The sequence below is a fragment of the Coregonus lavaretus genome (assembly GCF_964263955.1).
Source record: "Coregonus lavaretus genome assembly, chromosome: 27".
NCBI lineage: Eukaryota > Metazoa > Chordata > Actinopteri > Salmoniformes > Salmonidae > Coregonus > Coregonus lavaretus.
The window spans coordinates 33,953,273-33,964,469 of NC_140014.1; positions in this window are offsets into that span (position 1 = coordinate 33,953,273).

The following is an 11,197-nucleotide window of genomic DNA, read 5'->3' on the forward strand; positions in this document are numbered from 1 at the left end:
TAGGTCCCCCCGTGTGGTTCTGGGATTTTTGCTCACCGTTCTTGTGATCATTTTGACCCCCCGGGGTGAGATCTTGCGTGGAGCCCCAGATCGAGGGAGATTATCAGTGGTGTTGTATGCCTTCCATTTCCTAATAATTGCTCCCACAGTTGATTTCTTCAAACCAAGCTGCTTACCTATTGCAGATTCAGTCTTCCCAGCCTGGTGCAGGTCTACAATTTTGTTTCTGGTGTCCTTTGACAGCTCTTTGGTCTTGGCCATAGTGGAGTTTGGAGTGTGACTGTTTGAGGTTGTGGACAGGTGTATTTTATACTGATAACAAGTTCAAACAGATGCCATTAATACAGGTAACGAGGGGAGGACAGAGGAGCCTCTTAAAGAAGAAGTTACAGGTATGTGAGAGCCAGAAATCTTGCTTGTTTGTAGGTGACCAAATACTTATTTTCCACCATCATTTGCAAATAAATTCATTAAAAATCCTACAATGTGATTTTCTGGATTATTTTTTCTCAATTTGTCTGTCATAGTTGACGTGTACCTATGATGAAAATTACAGGCATCTCTCATATTTTTAAGTGGGAGAACTTGCACAATTGGTGGCTGACTAAATACTTTTTTCCCCCACTGTACACCGGATAAGTGCAGTGAAATGTGTTGTTTTACAGAGTCAGCCATAGTAGTTCGGCGCCCCTAGGGTTAATAATAATTAATAATTGGTCATTTAGCAGACGCTCTTATCCAGAGCGACTTACAGGAGCAATTAGGGTTAAGTGCCTTGCTCAAGGGCACATCGACAGATTTTTCACCTAGTCGGCTCGGGGATTAGAACCAGCGACCTTTCGGTTACTGGCACAACGCTCTCAACCACTATGCTACCTGCCGCTAAGTGCCTTGCTCAAGGAAAAGTGAGTGAGTATACAGTTGTGCAATTAGTATCAACCACATATCATTACATTCCCTGTAACTGGTTCATAAAGAGTTCAATCCCAGCCACAAAAATGTCCTCCCAAAGTAGCTTTCATTTTTGTGGCTCAGACAGCAATAACACTGACACACCTAGCTTAATGTTGCAATAAAAACAAATACCATGCGACTAGATCGCAAATGCATTTAACTAATTGTAAACTTCCACTGCTTTAATGAGTCCAGCTGTAGGACCATGACACACAGCTAGATGTAGGGATATGTCTAGCTGTATTTAAAGTTTTCCTAATGTATTTGTAGTTTATCATATTATCGTCATCAGAACCTTGTTGTTGCAGTAATTTATGGGAGTTTCTATCACCTTTCCTTTTCTGGAAGTGTTATGAATTCTTCAATGTGAACATATCAAGAATGTCAACGCTTGGAACCAAGATGGCCTCCTAGTCAGGTGACCTATCAGGTGACCATCATTTCCCTATAAGGATGGCCGACAATAGCCCTCAAAACATTTCATGGTTTGGCAGCCATCGGAAGACTTAATCAAATCCCTCCTGGTGGTCTTGGCATAAGTGAATGTTATTGATGGGATATTCACTGTTTATTCTCATAGTTGAAGTTACCGACTTTCTATCATTACCAATCACCACTGATTTATCATAACCTTTGTTCAGACTAGCTCAGTACAAGTAGCTAAGGCCAGTTGCACTTGTGCGGTGCAGAGGTGGAGCATGTTCACTTCGGTAGCCTTAGCTCAAGGTCAACAGTCTCCTCAAGGAAAAGGGAGATTGAGGAGCTGAGAGATAGTTCAAGACTGTGTGCTATGTGTGGCATCTGGACAGTGTTGATTTAGCCATAGTCTGTGGTGGCCCTCCAGCCCTCCAGGGCCCAATGACTCTCAGACTCTTCAACAGAGATGAAACAGAATGCTGCATCCAAATGGCATCCTATTCCCTACATAGTGCACTACTTTCGACCAGAGCCCTATATGAATAGGGTGTAATTTGGGACGCTGGCAGAATGCTGGCCTTTTAGACAGGGGCCTGTCTTCCAGGTCACTGCAGGGCCACGTTGGATAACTTAATACCTAGACAACTGGTAGGAACACACACGCACACAGAGGCTGCACGGATTTAAAGCAAAAGGGTCCCAAAGGGGGTTTGATGTGGACCTGGGGAGGGAGGGAGGGAGGGAGATGATTATCGGATGGCATGTGGCTCTGAGGCATGTTGTGTATGCTGACTGCTGGGGACCAGCTGGTGTATAAGGAAGGACATCTCTGTCTACAGTATATATCTGTCCTCTAATGAGAGGCTATTGTTGGGGATTGATTCAGAAATTATAACTATAGCTGGTGGTAAATCATTACATCTTCTGTCTGCTGTATGGGTGCCCTGCAACTGAAAAGATCTTGCTCCCAAGCCAAGGACCTAGACGTCCTAGTCAAGTCAGTATTTTAAAGCTTTCTATGCTGACTGCCATTAAGAGCAGCCTTCACTGACTCCTCCCGGAGTTCAGCCACCCCAGATAGCATATTAACACGTTGCTGCCATGATTTTGTATTTTCCTTATAATAAATTAGCTTTAAAACTCCAAAATGTATAGAATAGCAGGAAATTAGCTCTAAAACAGCAACATTTCCTCTCAGCCTCATGACAAAATGTGTAAAATAGCATGAGATTAGCTATACAATTGTGGAGATGATTTACGGACACGTCTGGTGCCCACATTGATTACATTTGTCCAAATTGATTATGTTTGTAGCACAGTGAGAGCAGTGGCGTGTATTCATAGATGCCAAGGGAAGCCAGACTATAAAATAATTAATCTTTCGTCTCTCTGTGTTTCATAATTGTCCTTCAATTCGGAAGAGGCTGAATGTATCTCACCGGAGAACGCATCAGAGCGAACGAAACGGCACCCCTCTGTCTCTGTATGTGTTGCCCATCTATCTGATGCTGTCTGGTCAAAAAATTGTATGATATTGTTGCCGCCCGTTGCATTGAATGCAAGGGAAGCCAGCGAGCACTTGATAAAAAAAGTATACAATAATAGTCAATCAGCGTTGAACTAAACTGAGTGATCTCATCTGTGAATGGTCCTGGCGCATCAAAAATAAGTGTCAAGGAAAGCCAGTTTGGATTTTGCTTCACACCAATCACATCACATCAAAAGCCAAAAGTAATTGACAGAAAAAAGGTGATTTGTTGCATCTCGTTGTGTTGTTGTCCTCCAGTGGCTAGTTAGCTAGCAGAAATTTGCACTTTCCTAAATTAGCCATCGGTGGAGATTTGGACTTTTTTACTTAATTCTCCATACTGGCCAATGATTATAACGCCGATTCTGATCCAACCATAAATTCATATATTGTGCCTCTGGCCTGAGAGGATGGAAATTCAATATGTAGCTAGATGTAGTAGGCTAATGTTAACTAGTTGGCTAATCGTTGCCCATGAAAGGAAGTTAGGTTAACGAGCAAGCATTTTAGCCAGAAAGCCTAGGACAACAAAAACTAAACACGTGTACTGTATGACAGAGTCATAGACCATTTCGTCAACATGTAAGAGAGGAGAAAGGCATTGGCGTTTCTCTACAAGTATTGTGTCAACATGCTTTTTCTACTTACGCACACAAACAAACACACACAAACACACACACACACACACACACACACACACATACACACACAGAGAAATCAGCCCCATGGACAGCCACATGATATTTAGTTTATGTTGATTGGACTAAATTGTTTTTGGAATCTTTTAGTTGTCACTGTATTAGACTAAGCATACCTTAGGTGATTTGATGATGTTGAAATGTTGAAGTTGAAATGGTGCTGGAATAGTGGAGGCAGCTCATTTTCTTTGCGACTTGCGGTTCTAAATTAATAGTTGTTTAGTAGTCCAAAAATTTCGGAAACATTAACTTGATTGACCATGCTGTAGGTCATGTAACTGTTTGTTACGTGCAAGATAATGTGCCTTTTGGACTCCACCGGAGAGATGTTGCTCTCCAGTTTTGTGATGAAACAAAGGTGTGGTTGAATTTATTCTGCCATTGTGTCTTCTTATTGTCTCGACCTTCGGCCTGTTATAGAGGAAACAACGCAATTATCACAACACATAGGTTGTAATATGGCTAATATGTGATTTTACCCACGCACCGCTGCTGTTCACTGTAAAAGTAAATGGGGAGTGGAAAGTGCATGTCTTCATTGTGGTCAATCAGGGTTTAATTATCTCCTTGGTAGGAAAAGACACAGCTATAGTCTATTAATAGCTCTCAAAGATAGGATGCTCAGTGACAATAAATTGGAACCTTTTTCTTTACTCTGTCTGTCCCCCAGTGTCTGTCAACAAATTTTGCGGATAGCATCGCTGCTACTGCCTTCCTGAGAAGGACCAAGAAAGGCTTTGATCTAGTCACCATTATCCATAGGCCACTGGCTTGTCAACATCAACCCCTCCAAAGGTTGTTTTTCTAGTCTTGAAGCGTCTTCAATCTTCTCATTGGAAATGCAGTGCTTCTGAAAAAACCTCACTGAGACCTCCTGTAGACCTCCTGTAGGGAGCCTGTAGACCTCCTGTAGACTGCCTGTAGACTGCCTGTAGACCTCCTGTAGACCGCCTGTAGACTGCCTGTAGTATGCCTGTAGTATGCCTGTAGACTGCCTGTAGACTGCCTGTAGACTGCCTGTAGTATGCCTGTAGACTGCCTGTAGACCTCCTGTAGACTGCCTGTAGACCTCCTGTAGACTGCCTGTAGACCTCCTGTAGACTGCCTGTAGACTGCCTGTAGACTGCCTGTAGTATGCCTGTAGTATGCCTGTAGGCTTTGGAAAAATCTGTCAGGATCTCTAGCTACTGTTACTGTTACTGTTTTACTGTTTGGTAGGTAGCAGATGCCTGACAGGCATGTAATAAAAGGCATATCAAAACCACAGCAGCCAGCAGAAAGGACTGCCTGGGACGCTAGGCTAGCTACCCAGCTACCTCTATGACTCTATGTCTTATCACAGATGTATTATCCATCCACATCCAGCCACACTGCCGGGTATCAGTAACCCTGGGCTACAGTACATCCCAAATGGAACTCTATTCCCTATGTAGTGCGCTACATTCGACCAGGGCCATAGAGCTCTAAATAGGGAATAGGGTGCCATTTGAGATTCAAACCTATTATGTATCCACATGCACATCCAGCCATACTGGCTGGTATCAGTAACCCTGGAGGAGCTACCATGCTATGTCAACCTCCTCAGCTTGCTGCTGGTGATTGGTTCAGCCATCATTATGTCCCATTCACCAGTTCACACTAAGTATCACAGTCTGTCTGGGAGCTGAACTGGCAGCTGAGGAAGGGGATTACTTCTACCCTTTTAATGAAATCAAATTTTATGTGTCCTATGCGCCGCGGACAACAGGTGTAGGCTAACTGTGAAACGCTTACTTATGGGTCCTTTTCCAACAATGCTGTGTACTACTCCCTTCACAGAACAGCGCAAACTGTCTCTAACCAGAATAGAAAGAGGAGTGGGAGGCCCCGGTGCACAACTGAGCAAGAGGACAAATGCATTAGAGTGTCTAGTTTGAGAAACAGGCGCCTCACAGGTCCTCAACTGGCAGCTTCATTAAATAGTACCCGCAATACACCAGTCTCAACGTCAACAGTGAAGAGGCGACTCTGGGATGCTGACCTTCTAGGAAGAGTTGCAAAGAAAAGCCATATCTCAGACTGCCCATCTTAATCATTTATTTTTATTGGCAAGTCTGAGATATGGCTTTTTCTTTGCAACTCTGCCTAGAAGGTCAGCATCCCGGATTCGCCTCTTCTGTGAAGGGAGTAGTGCACAGCGTTGTACGAGATCTTCAGTTTCTTGGCAATTTCACGCATGGAATAGCCTTCATTTCTCAGAACAAGAATAGACTGACAAGTTTCAGAAGAAACAAAGTTATTTGTTTCTGGCCATTTTGAGCCTGTAATCCCACCCACAATTGCTGATGCTCCAGATATTCAACTAGTCTCAAGAAGGCCAGTTTTATTGCTTCTTTAATCAGCACAACAGTTTTCAGCAGTGCTAACATAATTGCAAAAGTTTTTTTTAATGATAAAAATTTTTAATGACCATTTACAACATTAACAATGTCTACACTGTATTTCTGATCAATTTGATGTTATTTTAATGGACAAAAAAAATTGCTTTTCTTTCGAAAACAAGGACATTTCTAAATGACCCCAGACTTTTGAACGGTAGTGAATATATACATATCCTTTTTTTAAATATATTTCCCTTTATTACATTCCAACCCCAGCACCCCTTCCCTAATTGAAGTAAACTAGTGAACAACAACGCTTAGGCCTCTACTTCCAGCTTATACATACTATATACATTTTATGGACAGTCAATTTTACAATAATTCTATTTTGTTTGTTTTTTACTCCTGAACTTCCTCTACCCTCAACCTCTCTGATCATTTTTATGATGTCCATCCGGTTTGCTTCTATATGCCATATCTTTCTAACTGTGCTCTTTCACAAAAGCTCTCAACCTATAACCTATATACTTATTATGGACACAGTATGCTTTACATTAGTTATCTTGTTGTTATTAGTTGTTGTTAGTTGTTATTAGTACCATCCTTCAACTCCATTCAACACCACCCATCTATCTCTTAACACCATCCATATTGGATTTCTATTTGCCATATATTTTTCAACTGTACTGTGATGTTTTACAAAAGTTCTGAACCCTTCTATTCTCATTGTTTCTATAGATTGTAACGCCAGGGTTGTGGGTTCGTTTCCCACGGGGGGCCAGTATGAAAATGTATGCACTCACTAACTGTAAGTCGCTCTGGATAAGAGCGTCTGCTAAATGACTAAAATGTAAATGTAAATGTTGTTAGTTGTTATTAGTCCCATCTTTCAGCTCCATTCAACACCTCCCATCTATCTCTTAACACCATCCATATTGGATTTCTATTTCAACTGTACTGTGATGTTTCACAAATGTTCTGAACCCTTCTATTCTCATTGTTTCTACAGATTGTAAATTGAAAATAAACATCTTTGCTAAAAGTATTATTATATTATTGATCGATTGACTATGACTTTTCAGATCACCCAGTAGTGCTATCTGCAGGGTTAGCTCCAGGTAAATATTGCAATCTTTCAACCATTCCTGGACCTGTGACCAAAAACAAGCTACAAATGGACAGTACCAAAACAAATGATCTAATGATTATGTCTCTTCGCAGCAAAATATGCAGAGCTGGAAATATTGTATACCCCATATAAATAACATTATATTGGTAGCAAGAATTTTGCATAATAATTTAAATGGACAAATTCTAAGTTTTGAATCCGGCGTCGTTTTGCGTATCAGTTCATAAACACTATGCCATGGAATCGGTACGTCAAAAATATCTTACCAACTATTTTGCAATCTATATGGGATTGCTGTCAATCCTTTGGTCCTTAAATTAAACTGGTATACTTTTTTATTTATCACAATTTTCTGATAGCTTTGTTATGTAAGGTTTGGGAATCGCTTCCTTTTAGGTGTTTGTGGAATTTAATTGCACTTTTCTGGATTTTGATAATTAGCGGGTATCGGCCTAATTCTGCTCTGCGTACATTATTTGGTGTTTTACGTTGTACACAGAGGATGTTTTTGCAGAATTCTGCACGCAGAGTCTCAAGATGGTGTTTGTCCCATTTTGTGAATTCTTGGTTGATGAGCGGTCCCCAGACCTCACAACCATAAAGGGCAATGTGTTCTATAACCGATTCAAGTATTTTTAGCCAGATCCTAATTGGTATGTCAAATGTTTTGTTATTTTTGATGGCGTAGAAGGCCCTTCTTGCCTTGTCTCTCAGATTGTTCACAGTTTTGTGGAAGTGGCGCCGATGTTTAGGCTGAAGTATGTATAGTTTTTTGTGTGCTCTAGGGCAATGGTGTCTAGATGGAATTTGTATTTGTTGTCCTGGCAGCTGGAACACCATTATTTTTGTATTACTGAGATTTACTGTCAGGGCCCAGGTCTGACAGAATCTGTGCAGAAGATCTAGGTGCTGCTGTAGGCCCTCCTTGGTTGGAGACAGAAGCACCAGATCATCAGCAAACAGTAGACATTTGGCTTCAGGTTCTAGTAGGGTGAGGCCAGGTGCTGCAGACTGTTCTAGTACCCTCACCAATTCGTTGATATATATGTTGAAGAGGGTGGGGCTCAAGCTGCATCCCTGTCTCACCTCATGGCCCTGTGGAAAGAAATGTGTGTGTTTTTTGCCAACACCGCTTTCCATCAATTTGTACAGCAGGCCCTCATGCCAAATTGAGTCAAAAGGTTTTTGGAAATCAACAAAGCATGAGAAATCAACAAAGCATGTTTTGGTTTGTTTGTTTGTCAATTAGGGTGTGCAGGGTGAATATGTGATCTTTCGTATGGTCATTTGGTAAAAAGCCAATTTGGCATTTCTCTCTCTCTCTCTCTCTCTCTCTCTCTCTCTCTCTCTCTCTCTCTCTCTCTCTCTCTCTCTCTCTCTCTCTCTCAGACTTCATGTGGCGGCTGTGCCACTTCAACATGGACCCTTGATTGCGCTACTCATCAAGAAGCTCATGTCTACTCCTTTGCCCTGGCTTTTCTCCCTGTTCTCTCACAGCTTCCCTACTGAGCTAATGGGCCCTTCTGTCAGTAATTGCAGCCCTGTGTTTGCTTAACACAGGCTTAGCGGACAGTTTTCACTGTCTGTCTAATGGGTTTGCCTCGGAGGGATAGGAATGGGCCCTGTTCACAGAGAGAAAGCGAGAGAGAGAGAGACTGGGAGAGAGGGAGAAAGAGGGCTGAGAGAGAGAGGGCGGGCTGAGAGAGAGAGCGAGAGAGAGAGAGATGGAGAGAGGCCAGAGAGGGAGAGAGAGACCTGAGAAAGCTCTTTACTGAGGCAGCTTTGGCCCCGCCAGTCGGCTCCTCTCTCTCTCCCTGGGCCTGCAGCTAGTCTGTCTTTCTCCCATTGATCTTCAAACAGTGTCAGCATCCATAAACTTAATGGGAGGAAACTGAGGGAAGATATGATGGATAGATTGAGTCTGTAAATCACAGGATGGGATGGATAACAAACCTAAAACCCCAGACGAGTGACGTCCCATCCCCAAAAACCACAACATCCACCGACATGTCTTTATGGTCTTTATCTTCCTGCTAGTTGAGCTATCAGATAAAGATATCAAAAGGAAACAGAGATAATTAAAGTCATATATTCCCGCATATTATGACATATATGACTCAATTTGTATAAGTTATTAGTTGTGGCTTTTCAAAACGTAATGTTGAAACTTGCGGAACACAATGGAAAGTCTGGTTGGCCAGCCACTGTAACTTTCTTTGTAAGCGTTCGCTTAGATGTTCTTGCCAAAACTGCTATGCAAACAGGGGTTTTCACTTCTTTTTACTCTCTCTATATAGTTGCTGTGTTCACTCTGAATCCTCAGAGAGAGAAGAGAAAAGAGAGAGAGAGAAAAGAGAGAGAGAGAAAAGAGAGAGACCAGTGATCAATAACGGGGTTATATTTCTCCTGTTATCTCGGTCCAGGGGGCTGGTTATTTAGGTGGAATTGGCACTAGGAAGTGAAGGCTCCATCAGACAGGTCATAACTCTAGAAAATGGATTAATACGTCTCTATTTAAATGAGCACCCTGGTTGACCTCGGACTAGAATGCTGCTGCAGGCCTGTTGTCTGAGAGACAGGAGATAGAAGGAGGGATAGAGGAGAGGAGAGGAGAGGAGAGGAGAGGAGAGGAGAGGAGAGGAGAGGAGAGGAGAGGAGAGGAGAGGAGAGGAGAGGAGAGGAGAGGAGAGGAGAGGAGAGGAGAGGAGAGGAGAGGGTTGTAGGTGATTATGGTGAAGCACATTGTCTTTTTAATAGGTTTTACCCAGCCTCTCCCTGGTGTATCATCAGGAGGCTGAGGGTTGTGCCGTGGTCGGCTAGGGAGGGGTTGTCTGCACCCTGGAGGGAGAGAGGGGGCCTCCGAGAGGTCATATAGGCCTCTGGGGTGAGGTGGAGGGAGGAGGGGTGATGGGGGGGTGTGGAGGTTGGTCTCAACAGGACTCTTCTCTTCATTTACATGCAATCAGAGTCTCCATGGAGAAGAGAGGAGATAACCGGTTGGCTTCAAGGGGATTTGAGGATGCTTTTGACCACGGCTCCATTTGATGTTGGTGGTTTAGGGGGACGTTGCTCTGCTCTGCTCTGTTCTGCAGTCAGGGCATGCCTAATGAAAGTAGTAGTGTGAAGCTGCCTGAGCTTTGGGTAGGAAGCCAAGTACAAGCGTTGCTGGTGAGAAGAACACTTATGTAAAAAGCCAACCATCGGCAACATGATTAGTTACCGCGCGAGGACAAAGAGGTAGAGATCAGATATGGCCTGTGTAGAAATACAGCAGAAAAGCTCTAGAAAATTGATTTGTTCCACACAAAGGGCTTTAACCCAAATTGCATAATCGTGATGACTTACAGCATAGTCATGTAAACAGCATGTGGCTTCTGTAACAGTCTACTGACCTTACATGGGTTTTCCTGGTTTAACTTGGTCTAAAGAATGCCATTTATGGTAACTAAGTGCACTATGAACAGCACAACTCTAAACTACTGATGTCTTCTTAGATAAGAAGACCACATGGAGCCATTAGTGTTCTCTGACTGATCTGTTGCCTTCGGTCACTTTCTGGTTGCATCCCAAATGGCGCCCTATTCCCTAGTGCACTACTTTTGACCATGGCTCATAGGGCTCTGGGTAAAAGTAGTGCACTTTATAGAGAATAGGGTGACATTTGGGACGTAGCCTCTATTTATATCATAGAAGTCTCTCTCACTCTCTTTCACTCCCTGGCTGATGATGTAGTAATCCATGATGTGACATCCCCTGATGTCGTTTCTCCTCGCTTTGAAAGCAATCCACAAACTTTGAGTCAGGTTTACTCAATAAATTCACACAAAAAGTCCCTTAACGTCTCATACCCCAGTGACCTCAATCTTGTTCATTTTCTCATGCTGCCGGCGTGGCATTAACGATCAAGGGTGTTAAGTTTGGCTGGCCCATCAGTATTGAGTACAGTAATCCTGTTAGTTTGAGAGGAGGAATGCAGTTGTAGCTGTGGTGTTTGATCTGTCTGACTGAGTGGCAACATCACCTGTGCGTATTGACTGGCTGTGTGGGTGTGTGTGGCAGACCTGGGTTCAAACACTATTCAAAATAATTTCAAATACTTTAGCTGTGCTTG